The sequence below is a fragment of the Gastrolobium bilobum genome, unplaced genomic scaffold, assembly GCF_033153095.1.
Source record: "Gastrolobium bilobum isolate Gb01-03AN ecotype WA unplaced genomic scaffold, APGP_CSIRO_Gbil_v1 utg5066, whole genome shotgun sequence".
Lineage (NCBI taxonomy): Eukaryota > Viridiplantae > Streptophyta > Magnoliopsida > Fabales > Fabaceae > Gastrolobium > Gastrolobium bilobum.
In genome coordinates, this window is record NW_026896494.1 from 71,795 (window position 1) to 93,141 (window position 21,347).

Here is a 21,347-nt window from a genome sequence, read left to right on the forward strand (position 1 = left end):
TTGCGCAATAGTAGGTCCGCCACTGATCAGATAATATAAAGTCTGATTGTATAAAACCTAATTAAATTTTAATATTATCCAGCGTTTGACATGACATTGTATAAGATAATATATTATATAAACTAATACTATCCAATGTTTGATAATGCACTCTATAATACTAGATAGGATGAAAATAAATATTTTTGATAAAAATACCCTTTTATAAAGAATTTATGTAATACTTCCAAATACATCATATGGTATTAATTTTTATAAAAATATATCGATCAGTAATCCAAAAATAAAATAATTTTTGTAGAAATAAAAATCTTCAATATTTAAAAAAAATAAAATATATATATATATATATATATATATATATATATGTTAACTTAAAATAAATTTATTTAATTATCCTTCTTCAGCTGAACTTTCTCTATCTCACAATGATAAATTGTAGGGAGCACTTGTTTAACACCCTGTGTATACCTGATTTGTTATCATGTCATCGTATTAAGCAGCGCTTAATTAAATATGCGAAATAACTTTTTCTTTTCAATTATGATCTCATTAATATTAGCCAAGTTGATTACTTAATTCTTTTCAAAACATTGCCTGTGTGTAATTGCAAATAAACAGATATCTACACTGAATAACCTCATAATATAAATGAATGTGTCTCTAGTCACGGAACTACAACACGTAGACCAGACAAACCCTGATAGTTTATACAACTCAGAACGAAAGCATCAAACATAGTCAATGTGGCATGGATAATCCCCATGCTCACCAAATAAGGCTACAAGGCCCAAAAGAGTCTCAGCACAATAAACCATAAAATGAGAATAACATAACAGCATCTAAACATAACAACATAATCAGCAAGCATCAGTCAACTAAGCTCCGGCCTCCTGCCGCCCGAGGTATCTGAACATGAAAATGTGCCCCAAACGTGGGGTGAGTTCTCTAAAAAGAAATCTCAGTAAGACAAGGGGTCCTCAAGGATTTCTCCACCCCAAGCTCACTTACATGTGCAATATAAGTTCAAAAGTAATAATATAATATAAGTTCCAAAATCAGTGCAATGCAGCAGAATAATCATGTCATGTGTGTCAACTATTCTACTGGCCAGAGAAATGCAGAGTTTACATACGTCTATTACCTACAATCAGTGCAAAACACCACTTGCACCCACCCACAGAATCACCCGATTGTATGTCTCTTACATACTCAGGCTTACCATCTAGGTGGAACAACACATGCATATCATAAGGCATTTGCACGTAACAGCTCAACAATATTTCAAAATCAATACATGAAAACACATCATGCATATAAACCATTCCCCATGGCCCATGGGGTATGTGGAACCAACAATGGCTAAACCGAGGACACGAAGCTTACCTCTAAGCAATCAATCAAATCCAAAGTCCACACACAGCACAATCACAATCTGTTTGGACCAATAATCATATCAACAATCATAATCTACTAGCATGTGATATAAAGACAACACTTTCCTTTTACGTTTCATGCCTTTAGGCTTCTCCCAAAGCCATAAGCCCGTATTCACTTTGATCTGACTTAATTAGTTATTACAGACATTCAACTCAACCAATCTAGGGTCCATAAACCCATAATACAGTTATGTTAGAACAGAACAGACACTGTCTCAAAATTCCCAGAATATCCGGATATATGTCGGGGCCATATCCGGATATTTCGCGACAGAATGCAGTTTCTGCATTTCGCCAAGATATCACTTCAAGGTTGCATTTTTAACCCATTAATACGGCCAAGAATCTATTTTTAATCATATTTAACCCAGTACTCATACTAGTTACTTAATCATCTCATTAATCATGCCAAAACTCAATCTTTAAGCAAGGAAAACTTATGATCAAGATAAGGGACATACCCAAGGCTCTCAAAACAGAGTTGCAATGGCTCTTAGAGCTCTTCAATCAGCCCTCATAGTTCAGACTCCACAAGGAACAAAAATGACAAGAAAGCAAGGTCATTTCCCAACAAAGATGGCTTCTTAAAGCATCACAAGCAAGGAACAATGGCTCCACAACACTCAACCAAGAGGTCAGCTCCCACACCTCACACTTAGTAGCTAAAACTCAGAAATGGAGTAGCCTCACATGCACTCAAGGCTTGCTCTCACCTATTAAAAGGCAATTTGGTGAAAGAACTAGAAGAAAAATACTCTCTTGAAGGTTTTTATGGAGGTAGAAGAGGGTGGCAAGGTGGCTAGCTAGAGCTTCAGCAAATGGCTCACGTAGGAGGCACTAAATGACCTAGGATCATATGCCATTAGCTATATATAGCTACTTAAGTTTTAATCGCAATGTATTAGAGCTAATAGCTATGCTTATCATTTTAATCTCAAACTTAAGATTCTGAACCTAGTCATTTTTCTAAGATTTTTCATATTTTTATTTTATTTTTAGCAGCACTTTGTCGGTACGCGCTTTTACATAGCCGGTATCAGTCCTGACACCAGTTCTCATTATTTTGACTTGAAACTTGACATACTAGTCCTATATATTATTCTAGGAATATTCATGCACTTATTATAATTTTTCGGGATACTTCATCGGTATGCATTTATATCGTGGAGCAGAACCAGTATCTGCACTTTTTGTCAGAAAAGCGACTTTCAATATTATTTCACACTTACAATAATTATTTAAGCATTCGCATAATTATTAGGGTCAATTATGTAATTATTTCCAAATTTCGCATTTAATTAATTTAATTTCCTAATTTAACGGTGCAGGTTCTTACATTCACCCCACCTTTTTTGGAATTTTGTCCTCAAAATCAGAAACATACATGTCCCAAAACTGGGGATATTACCGGAGAAGCTCGTCCTCTCGCTCTCAAGTACACTCCTTAGGAGTTCTTTCCATCCATTGCACTTTGACCATCTTGAGTGGTCCGACGGGAGTCTTTAAGTTCTCCTGAACCTCCTCATCATCAGGTTGCACCACGTGATGGGTTCACTATATGTCTTCGAAGCTGAGACACGTGAAACACGTTGTGTGTAACACCCCATGTTAACCCAATTTGTTAACATGTCATCGTATTAAGCCACACTTAATTTAAAAATGCGGAATATCTTTTTCTTTTCAATTATGACGTCATTATGCTTAGCCAAGTTAATTACTTAATCATTTTCATAAAAACATCGCCTGTATGTAAATTGCAAAGGACATCTAACTGAGTTACCTCATTAATTAAATATCATAAGTATGTCTCTAGTCACGGAACTACAACACGTGGACCGGACAACCTGATAGTTTATACAACAAAGATAAACTTAAACACGACAGAAATCAAAGTGGCATGGACAACCCCATGCTCACCCAAATAAGGCAACAATGCCCAACAACAGTCTCAACTCAATAATCATAAATGACAGAAAACATAAACAGCAACCAATAACCAGTCATGTCAGCATACAACAATGATAACATGGTAACATCATAATCTAACTCAGCTCCGGCCTCCTGCCGCCAGAGGCATCAGCCCGCAAATTACCTGAACCTGAAATAAGCGTCCCCAAACGTGGGGTGAGATCTCTAAACAAGAAATCTCAGTAAGACAAGGGGTCCTCAAGGATCTTCCACCCCAAGCTCACTTACATGTGTAATATAAGTTCAAAAGGCAGTTAACAGTATAAGTTCTCAAAATAGGGCAATGCAGCAAATAATCATGTCATGTGTGTTATAACAATTCTACTGATCAGAGAAGTGCAGGAATCCATCTAAACCCACACAGTACTAGCTATTGTTGTACCCGCCCACAGGACCACCCATTGGCCACCTGTAGGCGTAATGTATCACCCTGTATATATCCGGTAATGTTATCATATCATCGTATTAAGCTACGCTTAATTAAAGTTGCAAAATATCTTTTTCTTTCAATTATGACGTCATTAATCATTACCAACTTACTTAATTAATCAATTAATAAAACATTGTCTGAATGTAAATTGCAAAAGACAGCTAACTGAAATACCTCATTAATTAAACAGCATAAATATGTCTCTAGTCACGGAACTACAACACGTAGACCGGACAAACTAACAGTTTATACAACTCCAACTAAAAGTACTAACATCAAGTGGCATGGACAAACCCCATGCTCACACAAATAAGGCAACAAGCCCAACATAGCCTCAACAACATCATCATAATAAAATAAATCTAAAAGCATAACATCAGCAGATAAAAACAGCATCCAAACATGTCAGCATATAAACAGCAAAATCATCAACTAAGCTCCGGCCTCCTGCCGCCAGAGGCATCAGCCCCCAAATTACCTGAACCTGAAATAAGCGCCCCCAAACGTGGGGTGAGATCTCTAAACAAGAAATCTCAGTAAGACAATGGGTCCTCAAGGATTTTCCATCCCAAGCTCACTTACATGTGCAATATAAGTTCAAAAGCAGTTTAACAATATAATTTCCAAAATAGTGCAATGCAACAGATAATCATGTCATGTGTGTCGATTCTATTCTACTGATCAGAGAAATGCAGGAATACGTCTATTACCCACACAATATGCAAGACGCTACTTGCACCCACCCACGGACTCACCATCTTGTATGACGCTACATACTCAGGCTTACCGACTAAGTGGAACCAACACATACATATTATAAGTCATTGCACATACCAGCTCAAAAGCATTTCAAAATATCCAAAGCATGTAACACAGCATGCATATAAACCATTCCCCCATGGGGTATGGTGGAACCACAACATGGCTAAACCGAGGACACGAAAGCTTACCTTGCAAGCTAACTATCCAAGCCAAGAGTCCTCACAAGCTCAAGGCCCACAAACAGCACAATCTGTTTATATCAGAAATATCATCAATAACCATACTTTAAAGGTTCATTTCATTATGACAACATTTCCTTATTCGATTACATCGTTTCTAGTTCATAATTATCAAGTATTAAGTCCCATAATTAAAGGTATCATTGTTTTCCAACAGTAATACAAACTTCCTAGGCCATCATGCCCAAAAGGGGACTAACCCACGCATAAAACTGGCTTCTGGTCATTTTCACAGGTGGTAATCGATTACCAAGGGCATGGTAATCGATTATTGCACATGGTAATCGATTACCAACCAAAAGTAATCGATTACCACGCGGGTAGAACAGTTTTCTACAGAATTTTTCTGCACAATCCGAAGAAAAAATGTCACCCAATGACCCAAGATTCGGTTTTGACCCAAAACAGATATTCATTAACACTTATTAGTCTTAGATTAACAACCCTAAGCTTGAATGATTAAAGTTATCTCATTTCATAACATAAACAAGCTATTTTCATGAAAATTTAAAGGGAAGTTCAAAGTATACCAATGGGGTCCAAACTCAGCAACAAAGAAGTCTCTTGGAGCTCTCCAACAATGGTCAAAAATACTGACTTTAAGGAACTACGAAAATACAACACAAGGTGGGTTCTTTCTCTTCAAAGATCATACTTTGAAGCACCACATGCCATGACAATGGCCTTTCCAAGGAAAAATCACCAACTCAGCCCACAAACCAGTGGCCAAAACTCAGAACAAGGTCTCACACCCACTCCCAATCACACATCCAAGTGTTTGCTCATCAAAGGAGAAGAAGAAATGGAAGAAAAGGTCACAAAACTCCCAAAAATGGTGAAGAGGAAATGAAATAGTTCACAAGTCTGGTCAGCCACCCTCAAGGTCACGTAGAAAAATCAGAACTGACCTAGGTTTTAGTGCCACTTAGCTTATATAGGCGGTTTAAGATAAATCACATTGTATTAGCAATAATAGCTACGCTTATCATTTTAATCTCAAACTTCATATTCTGAACCTAGCCATTTTTCTAGGATTTGTCATATTTTTATATTAATTTTTCGCAACACTTTTTCGGTACGCGTTTTAACACTGACAGTATTAGTTCTGATATCAATTCTCATTATTTTGACTTCAAACTTGTTTTACAAGTCCTATATATTATTCTAGGAATATTCATGCACTTATTATAATTTTCCGGGATACTTCACCGGTACGCATTTATACCGAGTAGCAGAATCGATATCTTCACTTTTCGTCAGAAAATCGACTTCCAGCATTATGAATCACTTTCTACAATTATTAAAGCCTCATAATAATTATTAGGGTCAATTATGGAATTATTTCCTAATTCTCACAATTAATTAACGGTGCGGGTTCTTACACGTAACACCACATACATATCATAAGCAATTGCACTTAACAGCTTATTAGCATTTCAATAAAATAGTACATGAAAACACATCATGCATACAACCATCCCACCATGGGAAATGGTGGAACCAACAATGGCTAAACCGAGGACACGAAAGCTTACCTTGCAAGCTAACAATCCAAGCCAAGAGTCCAACCAAAGCTCAAAGTCCAAACACAGCAGAATCACAATCTGTTGTGGACCAGCAATCATATCAATAAACATAGCTCATAAGCATAAACATAAAGACAACGCTTCTATTTTACGTTTCATGTCTTTAGGCTTCTCACAAAGCCACAAGCCCTTAATCACTTGATTCTGACTTAGTTTAATTATTACAGAAGTTCAACTTCATCAATCTAGGGTCCACAAACCCCCAATAGCCTTCTGTATGAACAGTGCAGCTACTGTTCTTCGAAAACTCGAAATATCCGGATATTTGTCGGGGGCATATCCAGATATCAATATCCGAATATCTCTCTGCCAATATCCGGATATCAATATCCGGATATTCAGATCCCCATATCCGGATATCCATATCCGGATATCAATATCCGGATATCCATATCCGGATATGCATATCCGGATATTTCGCGACAGAATGCAGTTCTGCATTTCGCGAGATAGCCTTCCAAAGGTTGGGGTTTTAACCCATTCCAACGTCCAAGCATGCATTTTTACACTTCTTTAAGTTCATATACTGGGTAGTTACTTCTTTAATTCATTAAACATGCCAAGACACCTCTTTTAATCATTAAAACTCATGATCAAAGGTTGGTAACACTTACCCAAGCTCAAAACAGAGCAACCATGGCTCTTGGAGCTCTCCAAACTGCCTCAAAGGTTCTGACTTTGAAGGTGCACGAAAATGGCACACCACAATGGTTCTCTCTACACAAAGGTTGCTCCTTGGAGCCTCCAATGGCATGAAAAAGACTCCACCACATCCAAACCCATAAGTCAGTCCTCTCTCCTCAAACTCAGCAGCTCCTACTCAACTATGGAGCACCCAACACCCTCACAAGACCAACTCTCACTCAACAATGGTGTTTATATGAAGGTTTTATGAAGAAAAGATAAAGACTTGGGAAGTTTTCAAGCAAGAAGACCAAGGTTGGAGGTGGCAGCAGCTGACCCTTCAGCAACTCACGTAGGAGGCACAAAATAAACCTAGGATCATGTGCCAAAGTTGTATTTATAGCCGGTTTAAACTTAATCGCACTATATTAGCGCTAATTGCTACGCTTAGCAATTTAATCCCAAACTTAAGATTCTGAACCTACTCAATTTTACACGATTTATCATATTTTTATTTTATTTTTCGCAGCACCTTTCCGGTATGCGTATTTCCATAGCCAGTATCAGTTCTGGCATCAGTTCTCATTATTTTGACTTGAAACTTGTTTTACTAGTCCTAAATAATATTCTAGAAATATTCATGCACTTATTATAATTTTTCGGGATACTTCATCGGTACACATTTATACCGAGTAGCAGAATCGGTATCTGCACTTTTCGTCAGAAAAGCGACTTTCAGCATTATTACTCACTTACTATATTTATTTAAGCCTCGTAATAATTATTAGAGTCAATTGTGGAATTATTTTCTAATTTCACATAATTAATTAATTAACTTCCTTAATTAACGGTGCGAGTTCTTACATCGTGGATGTTGGCCAAGTTCAGAGGCAAGGCAAGCCGGTAGGCAACAGGCCCTACCCTACCAAGGATCTTGTATGGACCAATGAATAGTGGGCTAAGCTTCCTCACTCTGAGTGCCCGACCAACACCGGTGACAGGTGAAAGTCTCACAAACACGTGTTCACCATCACTGAACTCCAGTGGACGATGCTTGACATCATAGTCGCTCTTCTGCGATTCTGCGCCTGCTTCAGCTTCTCTCTGATCATCTGGATCTGTTGGGTGGTATCTTGGACAAAGTCCAAGCCAAATAATTCGTTGTCTCCAACCTCAGACCAACAGGTAGGAGTCCGACACCTCCTACCATACAACTCCTCGTAGGGTGCCATGCCCAGACTAGCATGGAAACTGTTGTTGTACGAGAACTCAACCAATGGCAGGTACCTATCTTATGCTGAGCGCTGCTCTAAAGTGCAAGCCCTCAACATGTCCTCCAAGGTCTGGATGGTCCGCTCAATCTGTCCGTCAGTCTGAGGGTGATAGGTTGTACTCAGTCACAACTGCGTACCAAAAGCTCCCTGCAGCACCTCACAGAACCGAGATGTGAACTTCGGGTCCCTATCACTAATGATACTCTCGGGCACCCCGTGAAACCTCACAATCTCGCGAACATACAGTCTGGCCAACTGCTCAGTAGTTAAGCTCACCTTTACCGGAAGAAAATGGGCAGACTTGGTCAATCTGTCCACAATCACCCAAATAGAGTCACTACTAGCCTGAGTCTTAGGTAATCCCACCACGAAGTCCATGCAAATGCTCTCCCACTTCCACTGCGGTATCTCAAGAGGTTGAAGCTTACCAGACGGCTTCTGGTGTTCTATTTTAACTTTCTGCCATATCAAACACTTGGACACAAATACAGCTATATCCTTCTTCATGCCCGGCCACCAGAAATTCCTCTTCAAGTCCTGGTACATCTTTGTAGCACCAGGTGGACAGTGAATTAGCCCTTATGAGCCTCTGCCATCTCTTCCTCGGTCGATGGCCCTAGAGGAATCACAATCCTCTTCTGAAACATCAGTAGTCCATCCTCATTCCAAGACACATTGTAACACCCCGTATATATCCGGTAATGTTATCATAATATCGTATTAAGCTGCGCTTAATTAAAATGCGGAATTACTTTTTCTTTTCAATTATGATGCCATTAACATTACCAACTTGCTTAATAATCAATTAATAAAACATCGCCTGTATATAATTGCAATAAAACAGCTAACTGAAATACCTCATAACATAGATAATATAAGTGTGGCTCTAGTCACGGAACTACAACAACGTAGACCGGACTATCTAACAGTTTATACAACTCCAAACTACAAGTACTAACAGAAAGTGTCATGGACAATCTCCATGCTCACTCAAATAAGGCAACATGCCCAACATCAGTCTCAACAACAACATATCATAAATAGCGGAAAACATAAACAGCATCCAAATCCAGTCATGCTAACATAAGCAGTAAAACATAATCAGCTAAGCTCCGGCCTCCTGCCGCCTGAGGCATCAGTACCCATACTACCTGATCCTGAAATAAGCATTCCCCAAACGTGGGGTAAGATCTCTAATCTAGAAATCTCAGTAAGTCAGTGAGTCCTCAAGGATCTTCCACCCCAAGCTCACTTACATGTGCAATATAAGTTCAAAAACAGTTTATCATTTATCATTTCTAAAACAATGCAATGCAGCAGATAATCATGTCATGTGTGTCAATACTAATCTACTGGCCAGAGACAGCGCAGGTATACGTCTATCACCTACACACCGTGCAAGTACCACTTGCATTCACCCGGTACACCATCTTGTATGGCGCTACATACTCAGGCTTCCCGTCAAGATGAAACAACACATGCATATTAAAAGCCATTACATGTAAAGTTCAATCAACATATCAAATATCCAAAAGCATGTACACAACATGCATAAACCATACCCCCATGGGACATGGTGGAACCACAACATGGCTAAACCGAGGACACGAAAGCTTACCTTGCAAGCTAACCCCAAAAGCCAAGAGTCCACAGCTCAGAGTCCAAACACAGCAGATTCACAATCTGTTATGGACCAATACTATATCAATAATAATGCAACACAAGCATATAACTTAAAGACAACGCCTCTCCTTACGTTTTACATCTTAAGGCTCCATACCAAGCCATAAGTCCTTAATCACAACGATTCTGACTTAGTTCATAAATTACAGAAGTTCAACTTCATCAATCTAGGGTCCACAAACCCCCAATAGCCTACTGTACACACAGCACAGCTACTGTTCTACGAAATCCCAGAATATCCGGATATTCCTCGGGACCATATCCGGACATGCAATATCCGGATATCTAACTGGACATATCCGGATATGCAATATCCGGATATCCAGAATCCCATATCCGGATATCTATTATCCGGATACTCAAAACCCATATCCGGATATCACATATCCGGATATTCATCAGGCACATATCCGGATATTTCACGACAGAATGCAGAAAATGCATTTCGTGAAGATATCCTTCCAAGGGTGGGTTTTTACCGATTTAAAGCACCTAAACATGCATTTCTAGGTGTGTTCAACATTACCCAACAACAAGTTATCATCTTTAAGCCTTAACATGCATCAAGCTTTCATTTTTAAGCATTAAACTCATGATCAAAGGTGACAACGCTTACCAAAGCTCAAACTCAGAAAAAGGGTGCTCTTGGAGCTCACACAACAGTTCCAAGGTTCTGTCTCTCTCTGCACACGAAAATGTAAGTTGAAGGTTGGTCCTTTCTCCACAAAGAACACACCTTGAAGCTTAACAAGCTAACTCCAAGGTTCCCACAACTCAACTCTCCAACTCAGCCCTCAAAGCTGATTCCCAACAGCCTCCCAACTCAGAACACCTGCTCTCTACACACTCACAAGGCCACTCACACAAGGCTCAAGTGTTTGGAGGTGAAGAAAATCAAAAAAGGAAGTGTCTTGGACCCAAAATGGAGAAGAAACCCCAAGGAGCAGCCAAGCTGATCAGCCACCCTCACACACTCACGTACATGCAGTAGTTATTTAGGGTTTTGTGCCTAAGTGTGCCTATTTATAGCCCAAACACACTTAAACACACAGTATTAACTTTAATTGCTACGCTTAGCATTTTAATCCCAAATTTTGGATTCTGAAACTAGAAATTTTTTTAAGAATTATCATATTTTTTTCGTAATTTTCTGAGCACCTTTCCGGTACGCGCTTTTCCAAGCTAGTACCGGTTTTTAGCACCAGTTCTCATTATCTAGACTTGAAACTCGTTTTACAAGTCCTACATATTATTCTAGTAATTAATATGCACTTATTATAATTTTTCAGGATACTTTTTCGGCACGCATTTATACCGACTAGCAGAACCGGTATCTGCACTTTTCTTCCGAAAAGCGACTTTCAGCATTATTACTCACTTACTATAATTATTAAAGCCTCATAATAATTATTAGGGTCAATTATGGAATCATTTCCTAATTTTGCATAATTAATTAATTAAATACCTTAATTAACGGTGCGGGTTCTTACATTCACCCCACCTTTTTAGGATTTTGACCTCAAAATCAGAAACATACCTGGTCGAAACTCGGGGTACTGCCGGAGAAGCTCGTCCTCACGCTACCAAGTACACTTCTCAGGAGTCCTTCCGGTCCACTACACCTTGACCATCGGAATGATCTTGCTCCTCAGCTGCTTCTCGCCACGATCGAGAATCTTTAGTGGACCTACGGGAGTCTTTAAGTTCTCCCGAACTTCCACATCATCCGGTTGCACCACGTGCGAAGGATCTGCTATGTACCTCCGAAGCTGAGACACGTGAAACACGTCGTGGATGTTGGCCAGGTTCGGGGGCAAGGCAAGCCGGTAGGCAACAGGTCGTACTCTACCAAGAATCTGGTATGGCCCAATAAAACGCGGGCTCAGCTTCCTCACTCCGAGTGTCCGTCCAACACCGGTGATAGGTGAAAGTCGCACAAACACGTGCTCACCCTCACTGAACTCCAGTGGTCGATGCTTGACATCGTAGTAGCTCTTCTGACGATTCTGCGCCTGCTTCAGCTTTTCCCTGATCATCTGGATCTGCAGGGTGGTATCTTGGACAAAGTCCAAGCCAAACAACTCACGATCCCCAACCTCCGACCAGCAGGTAGGTGTACGACACCTCCTACCGTAGAGCGCCTCGTAGGGTGCCATGCCCAGGCTAGCATGGAAACTGTTGTTATAAGAAAACTCTACCAATGGAAGGTACATATCCGATGCCGAGCCTTGCTCCAACGTGCAAGCCCGCAACATGTCCTCCAAGGTCTGGATAGTCCGCTCAGTCTGTCCATCAGTCTGAGAGTGATAGGCGGTACTCAATCTCAACTGCGTACCAAAAGCTTCCTGCAGCGCCTCCCAGAACCGAGATGTGAACTTCGGGTCCCTATCACTGATGATACTCACGGGCACCCCGTGAAGCCTCACAATCTCGCGACATACAATCTGGCCAACTGCTCTGTAGTGAAGCTCACCTTCACTGGAAGAAAATGGGCAGACTTCGTCAGTCTGTCCACAATGACCCATATCGAGTCACAGCCAACCTGAGTCTTCGGTAGACCCACAACGAAGTCCATGGAAATACTCTCTCATTTCCACTCTGGAATCTCAAGAGGTTGAAGTTTACCAGACGGCTTCTGGTGTTCAATCTTCACCTTCTGGCAGATCAAACACTTGGACACAAACACAGCTATGTCCTTCTTCATTCCCGGTCACCAGAAATTCTTCCTCAAGTCTTGATACATCTTAGTAGCACCAGGGTGGATAGAAAACTGACCATTATGGCCTTCTGCCATAACCTGTTTTGTCAACGGACCTCGAGGAACCACAATCCTCCGCTGGAACAAAAGCAATCTATCATCATTCCAAGACACACCGTCTTGGTTCTTCACATAATCCAGACACTCTCTCTGAACTTGTGCCTCTTTGATCTTTTCTAGCAGCTCGTTCACAACATCAGATGCTTCCAATCCGAGAAGTACGCTCGCACACGGAGCGGTCACCGCCAAGTGGCGGAACTTCTCAACCACATTGAAGTTACCAAGTGGCAAACTGGATGAACTACTGGATTTCCGACTCAAAGCATCAGCTACCACATTGGCCTTGCCAGGGCGATACCTTAGCTCAAAGTCATAGTACTTTATGAACTCCATCCATCTCCTCTGCCTCATGTTCAACTCCTTCTGGTCGAACAGGTACTTCAAACTCTTGTGGTCACTGAACACCACAAACCGCAAACCAAAAAGATAATGCCTCCAAATCTTGAAAGCAAACACAATCGCAGCCAACTCCAAATCATGAGTCGGGTAGTTCTCCTCATGAGGCTTCAACTGCCTCGAAGCAAAAGCAACAGCTCTACAAGACTGCATCAGCACACAACCCAGCCCCTTTCCAGAAGCATCACAGTAAAGCTCAAACTGCTCCTCAGGATCAGGAAGGATCAACACAGGTGAAGAAGTCAATCTCTTCTTCAACTCCTGAAAGCACGCCTCACACTCGTGAGTCCACACAAATGGAGTCTCCTTTCGGGTAAGGCGAGTCAAAGGGAGAACCATCGTGGAAAAACCCTTGATGAACCTCCGATAGTAACCTGCCAAACCTAAGAAGCTCCTCACCTCCGTAGCTGTCTTGGGTCTCTCCCAATACAACACGGCCTCAATCTTGTTGGGATCCACTGCAACTCCATCTGCTGAAATCACATGCCGCAGAAACTTGACTGATTTGAGCCAAAACTCACACTTAGAAGGTTTAGCATAAAGCTTTTTCTCCTTCAGCACTTGCAGAACTATCCTCAGATGCTCCGCATGCTCCTCCTCAGTCTTGGAGTAGATCAAAATATCATCAATGAAGAAAATCACAAACTGATCCAGATACGGCTGGAAAATCCTGTTCATGTAATCCATGAACACTGCCGGCGCATTTGTGAGTCCAAACGGAATCACCAAATACTCAAAATGACCGTATCTCGAACGAAACGCGGTCTTCGGGACATCCTCCGGCTTCACCCTAATCTGATGGTATCTGGACCAGAGATCAATCTTAGAATACACACAAGCACCCCTGAGCTGATCCAACAGATCATCAATCCGAGGAAGGGGATACTTGTTCTTGATTGTCACCTTATTCAACTGCCTGTAGTCGGTGCACAATCGCATTGTCCCGTCCTTCTTCTTCACAAAGATAACCGGTGCTCCCCAAGGAGACACACTCGGCCTAATGAAATCTTTCGCCGAAAGATCCTCAATATGCTTCTTAAGCTCAGCCAACTCCGGTGGCGACATTCGATAAGGAGCTAAAGAAATCGGCCCCACACCGGGCAACAAGTCAATGGAGAACTCTATCTCCCGCTGTGGCGGAAACTCAGGAATCTCCTCAGGAAACACCTCAAGGAACTCCCCCACCACAGGAATGCCAGTGATATCCTCCTGTGTCCCACTCACCAAACCACCCAACATGACATAACCCAATGCCTCTGCTCGCAGCGCTCTCCTGGCCTGCAGCAGTGAAATGTATGGTGAGGAACTAGCTGTGGAATCACACGGAGACATCACCACGCGCTTTGCACAGCAATCAATCAATGCACAGTTTCTAGACAACCAATCCATGCCCAGAATAATCTCAAGGTTGGCCATTGGCAACTCAATCAGATCTACCGAGAACTCACGGCCATCCCACTGAAACATTACATCGCGATGTACAGTGGTAGAATCACAAATCTCTCCGGTGGCGGTAGTCACCCGCAACGGTGGAGAAAGCACAGCACTGGGCAACTCAAACCCCAAAGCAATCGGGGTAGCAACAAACGAATGAGTAGCCCCGGAATCAAAGATAGCATCGACAAAAGAATCACCAATAGACACAGTACCTCTGACAAGGTTCGGAGCGCGGTCCGACTGCTTCCTATCTAGTGTATACACTGTCCCAACAGAAGGTGGCACTGCAGGTGCTGAAGAAGATGCCATCGGAACTATGTGCAAAGGAACTGCCTGAACAGCTGTAGCTCTCACATAGCACAACAACTCTAGAGAAGTGGCCCTCCTTGCCACACTTGAAGCACAACAACTGCCCCGTAGCACAGCGTCCCACATGCTCCTTCCCACATCCCGACCATCTCGGAGTGGTAGGAGGCCTAGCAGAACTCCCCTGATGTGAAACAACTCTCTTGAACTGACCAGGCGCCTGCCTAGTCGCTAACTGTTTTCCCTTGCTCTTATCAGCAAACCTCCTGTCCTTCCAAGAAGTAGGAGCAGGAGTGGAACCACCTGTTCCCTTGCTCTCCTCAACCTTGGCCCTCTTGGCCTTGCTTGCCACGCAAACATCCTCGATGTCCTTACACTGCTGAACCAGTGTACCAAAGTCCCTCGAAGCAGCACCAGCAAGATGCTCAGCAATCACCTCACTAAGTCCCCTGCGGAACTTAGCTGCTAGAAATAACGGAGTAGGAGGAACCATCCGGAAGCGTGCAAACTTCACTAGCTCATTAAACTTAGCCAGGTACTCATCAACAGACATCGAGCCCTGCACCAAACGATCAAACTCTCCCTGCTTCCTCTCCTACGCATCATAGGGAAAGTATCGGCCCAGAAAGCACTCCTCAAAGAATGGCCACGTCATGACACGACCCTACCTCTCAAAAGCACGAGAGGTGTGCGTCCACCACTCATGGGCATCGCCCTCCAGCATGTAGGTCGAGAACATCAGCTTCTGTGGGTCTGTACACTGCATGACCCGAAAAATCTTGTCCAGCGACTCTAGCCATCTCGCAGCAGCAATAGGATCCAAAGACCCCTCAAACACATGTGGCTTATGCTTCCTGAAAGCATTCAGCCAGCGATCGATCACATCACGATCCTAAGCAATCCCCACAAGGGGCTCCCCCGTCTCAGCGGCATGAGTAGCATTGCCGATGTGACTATGGCTCTCCTCCTGAACACTAGGTGGAGGCGGTGGCGGTGGTGGTGGAGCCTGGCCAATAGCAGGACCAGCTCTCATCTCCTCCAACATGACTCTCATCATCGTCATGTTCGCCATCCTGTTCCCCTCGAGGACTTCCTCAGTGGTCCTCCGGTTCGCTTCACGAACCTCAGCTGCGGCTATCCGATTCGCCTCGCGAACAGCTTCCATCATTTTCGCGTTGGCCACTCTAGCGGCCTCCTGATCGGCTAACCTAGCCGCCTGCATCTCAGCCAATGCAGTCAGGATAGGATCGGATTGATCCTCAGAAGTCTCTCGTGTTCTCCCGGACCTTACCATGACTCTGCACAAGTTACACAAATTATGAGTTGATCAGGCCCACGCAATGTGATCACATATACATCATCATAATAAAATTCGACGGAGTAAACACAAAGACAGACACAACCAAACAACCTAGCAATTGCAATACATACAGGTTTTTCCCTCGAACCATTGCTCTGATACCATAAATGTAACACCCCGTATATATCCGGTAATGTTATCATAATACCGTATTAAGCTGCGCTTAATTAAAATGCGGAATTACTTTTTCTTTTCAATTATGATGCCATTAACATTACCAACTTGCTTAATAATCAATTAATAAAACATCGCCTGTATGTAATTGCAATAAAACAGCTAACTGAAATACCTCATAACATAGATAATATAAGTGTGGCTCTAGTCACGGAACTACAACAACGTAGACCGGACTATCTAACAGTTTATACAACTCCAAACTACAAGTACTAACAGAAAGTGTCATGGACATTCCCCATGCTCACTCAAATAAGGCAACATGCCCAACATCAGTCTCAACAACAACAAATCATAAATAGCGGAAAACATAAACAACATCCAAATCCAGTCATGCTAACATAAGCAGTAAAACATAATCAGCTAAGCTCCGGCCTCCTGCCGCCTGAGGCATCAGTACCCATACTACCTGATCCTGAAATAAGCATTCCCCAAACGTGGGGTAAGATCTCTAATCTAGAAATATCAGTAAGTCAGTGAGTCCTCAAGGATCTTCCACCCCAAGCTCACTTACATGTGCAATATAAGTTCAAAAACAGTTTATCATTTATCATTTCTAAAACAATGCAATGCAGCAGATAATCATGTCATGTGTGTCAATACTAATCTACTGGCCAGAGACAGTGCAGGTATACGTCTATCACCTACACACCGTGCAAGTACCACTTGCATTCACCCTGGTACACCGTCTTGTATGGCGCTACATACTCAGGCTTCCCGTCAAGATGAAACAACACATGCATATTAAAAGCCATTACATGTAAAGTTCAATCAACATATCAAATATCCAAAAGCATGTACACAGCATGCATAAACTATACCCCCATGGGATATGGTGGAACCACAACATGGCTAAACCGAGGACACGAAAGCTTACCTTGCAAGCTAACCCCAAAAGCCAAGAGTCCACAGCTCAAAGTCCAAACACAGCAGATTCACAATCTGTTATGGACCAATACTATATCAATAATAATGCAACACAAGCATATAACTTAAAGACAACGCCTTTCCTTACGTTTTACGTCTTAAGGCTCCATACCAAGCCATAAGTCCTTAATCACAACGATTCTGACTTAGTTCATATATTACAGAAGTTCAACTTCATCAATCTAGGGTCCACAAACCCCCAATAGCCTACTGTACACACAGCACAGCTACTGTTCTACGAAATCCCAGAATATCCGGATATTCCTCGGGACCATATCCGGATATCTCACTGGACATATCCGGATATGCAATATCCGGATATCTAGAATCCCATATCCGGATATCTATTATCCGGATACTCAAAACCCATATCCGGATATCACATATCCGGATATTCATCGAGCACATATCCAGATATTTCACGACAGAATGCAGAAAATGCATTTCGTGAATATATCCTTCCAAGGTTGGGTTTTTACCGATTTAAAGCACCTAAACATGCATTTCTAGGTGTGTTCAACATTACCCAACAACAAGTTATCATCTTTAAGCCTTAACATGCATCAAGCTTTCATTTTTAAGCATTAAACTCATGATCAAAGGTGACAAGGCTTACCAAAGCTCAAACTCAGAAAAAGGGTGCTCTTGGAGCTCACACAACAGCTCCAAGGTTTTGTCTCTCTCTGCACACGAAAATGTAAGTTGAAGGTTGGTCTTTTCTCCACAAAGAACACACCTTGAAGCTTAACAAGCCAACTCCAAGGTTCCCACAAATCAACTCTCCAACTCAGCCCTTAAAACTGATTCCCAACAGCCTCCCAACTCAGAGCACCAGCTCTCTACACACTCACAAGTGTTTGAAGGTGAAGAAAATCAAGAAAGGAAGTGTCTTGGACCCAAAATGGAGAATAAACCCCAAGGAGCAGCCAAGCTGATCAGCCACCCTCACACACTCACGTACATGCAGTAGTTATTTAGGGTTTTGTGCCTAAGTGTGCCTATTTATAACCCAAACGCACTTAAACACACAGTATTAACTTTAATTGCTACGCTTAGCATTTTAATCCCAAATTTTGGATTCTGAAACTAGACATTTTTCTAAGAATTATCATATTTTTTTCGTAATTTTCTGAGCACCTTTCCGGTACGCGCTTTTCCAAGTCAGTACCGGTTTCTAGCACCAGTTCTCATTATCTGGACTTGAAACTCATTTTACAAGTCCTACATATTATTCTAGTAATTAACATGCACTTATTATAACTTTCCTGAATACTTTTTCGGCACACATTTATACCGACTAGCAGAATCGGTATCTGCACTTTTCTTCCGAAAAGCGACTTTCATCATTATTACTCACTTACTATAATTATTAAAGCCTCATAATAATTATTAGGGTCAATTATGGAATCATTTCCTAATTTTGCATAATTAATTAATTAAATACCTTAATTAACGGTGCGGGTTCTTACACACACCATCTTGGTTCTTCACATAATCCAGGCACTCTCTTTGCACCTGCGCCTCTTTAATCTTTTCCATCAGTTCATTTATCATAGTCGTTGTTTCCAACTCGAGAAGTTCACCCCCAAACAAGGAAGTCACTGTCAGGTCTCGAAACTTCTCGGTCACATCATAGTCACCCATCGTCAACCTGGATAGGGTCACAGATTTTTGACTCAAAGCATCAGCTACCATATTGGCCTTGCCAGGATGGTACTTCAATTCAAAGTCATAGTCCTTCAAGAACTCCATCCATCTCCTCTGTCTCATGTTCACTCCTTCTGATCAAACAGATACTTCAAGCTCTTATGGTCACTGAACACGACAAATTTCATGCCATACAAGTAATGCCTCCAAATCTTGAAAGCAAATACAATAGCAGCCAACTCCAAGTCATGAGTCAGGTAGTTCTCCTCATGAGGCTTCAACTGCCTCGAAGCATAAGCAATAACTCTGCCAGTCTGCATCAAAACACAGCCTAGCCCCTTACCAGAGGCATCACAATATAACTCAAACTGCTCCACAGGATCAGGAAGGATCAACACAGGTGCAGTAGTCAATCTCTCCTTCAACTCCTGAAAGCATTCCTCACACTCGTGAGTCCACACAAATGGAGTCTCCTTCCGTGTAAGGCGAGTCAATGGCAGCACCATCTTGGAGAATCCCTCAATGAACCTCCTGTAGTACCCAGCCAAACCCAAAAAACTCCTTACCTCAATAACTGTTTTGCGCCTCTCCTATTCCATCACGACCTCAATCTTGTTGGGATCCACTACAACTCCCTCTGCAGAAATCATATGCCTAAGGAACTTCACGGACTTGAGCCAAAATTCACACTTCGAAGGTTTATCATATATCTTTTTCTCCTTCAGCACTTGCAACACAATCCTCAAGTGCTCCGCATGCTCCTCCTCCGTCTTGGAGTAAATCAAAATATCGTGAATGAAGACGATCACAAAATTATCCAGGTACAGCTGGAAAATACGATTCATGTAATCCATGAACACTACGGGTGCATTGTTGAGTCCAAATGGGTTCACCAAATACTCATAGTGACCGTATCTCGAACGAAATGCGATCTTTGGGACATCCTTCGGCTTCACCCGAATCTGATGGTATCCGGACCGGAGATCAATCTTTGAATACACGCAAGCACCCCTAAGCTGATCCAATAGATCATCAATGTGAGGGAGAGGATACTTGTTCTTGATTGTCGCCTTGTTCATCAATAGATCATCAATATCCAGATATCATATCCAGATATTTCGCGACAGAATGCAGTTTTTGCATTTCGCGAAGATATCACTTCAAGGTTGCATTTTTAACCTATTAATACGTCCAAGAATCCATTTTTAATCATATTTAACCCAGTACTCGTACTAGTTACTTAATCATCTTATTAATCATGCCAAAATTCAATCTTTAAGCAAGGAAAACTCATGATCAAGGTAAGGGACATACCCAAGGCTCTCAAAACAGAGTTGTGATGGCTCTTGGAGCTCACCAATCAGCCCCCACAGTTCAGACTCCATAAGGAACGAAAATGACTTTAAAGCAAGGTCTTTTCCCAACAAAGATGGCTCCTTGAAGCCACACAAGCAAGGAACAATGGCTTCACAACTCTCAACCAAGAGGTCAGCTCCCACACCTCACACTCAGTAGCTAAAACTCAGAAATGGAGTAGCCTCACATGCACTCAAGGCTTGCTCTCACCTATTCAAGGCATTTTGGTGAAAGAACTAGAAGAAAAATACTCTCTTGAAGGTTTCTATGGAGGTAGAAGAGGGTGGCAAGGTGGCTGGTTGGAGCTTCAGCAAATGACTCACGTAGGAGGCACTAAATGACCTAGGATCATGTGCCATTAGCTATATATAGCTACTTAAGTTTTAATCGCACTGCATTAGCGCTAATAGCTACGCTTATCATTTTAATCCCAAACTTAGGATTCTGAACCTAGTCATTTTTCTAAGATTTTTCATATTTTTATTTTATTTTTCGCAGCACTTTGTCGGTACACGTTTTTACATAGCCGGTATCAGTCATGACACCAGTTCTCATTATTTTGACTTGAAACTTGACATACTTGTCCTATATATTATTCTAGGAATATTTATGCACTTCTTATAATTTTCTGGGATACTTCATCGGTACGCATTTATACCGTGGAGCAAACCGGTATCTGCACTTTTCGTCAGAAAAGCGACTTTCAATATTATTTCACACTTACAATAATTATTTAAGCTTTCTCATAATTATTAGAGAATTATGTAATTATTTTCTAATTTCGCATTTAATTAATTTAATTTCCTAATTTAACGGTGCAGGTTCTTACAACTTGAACTTGAATATCTGAAAGACAAATTTATCAGAATTACTAGCAATTGCTCTTGGTTATATCTATTTTCCAAATCATCTTTACTATTA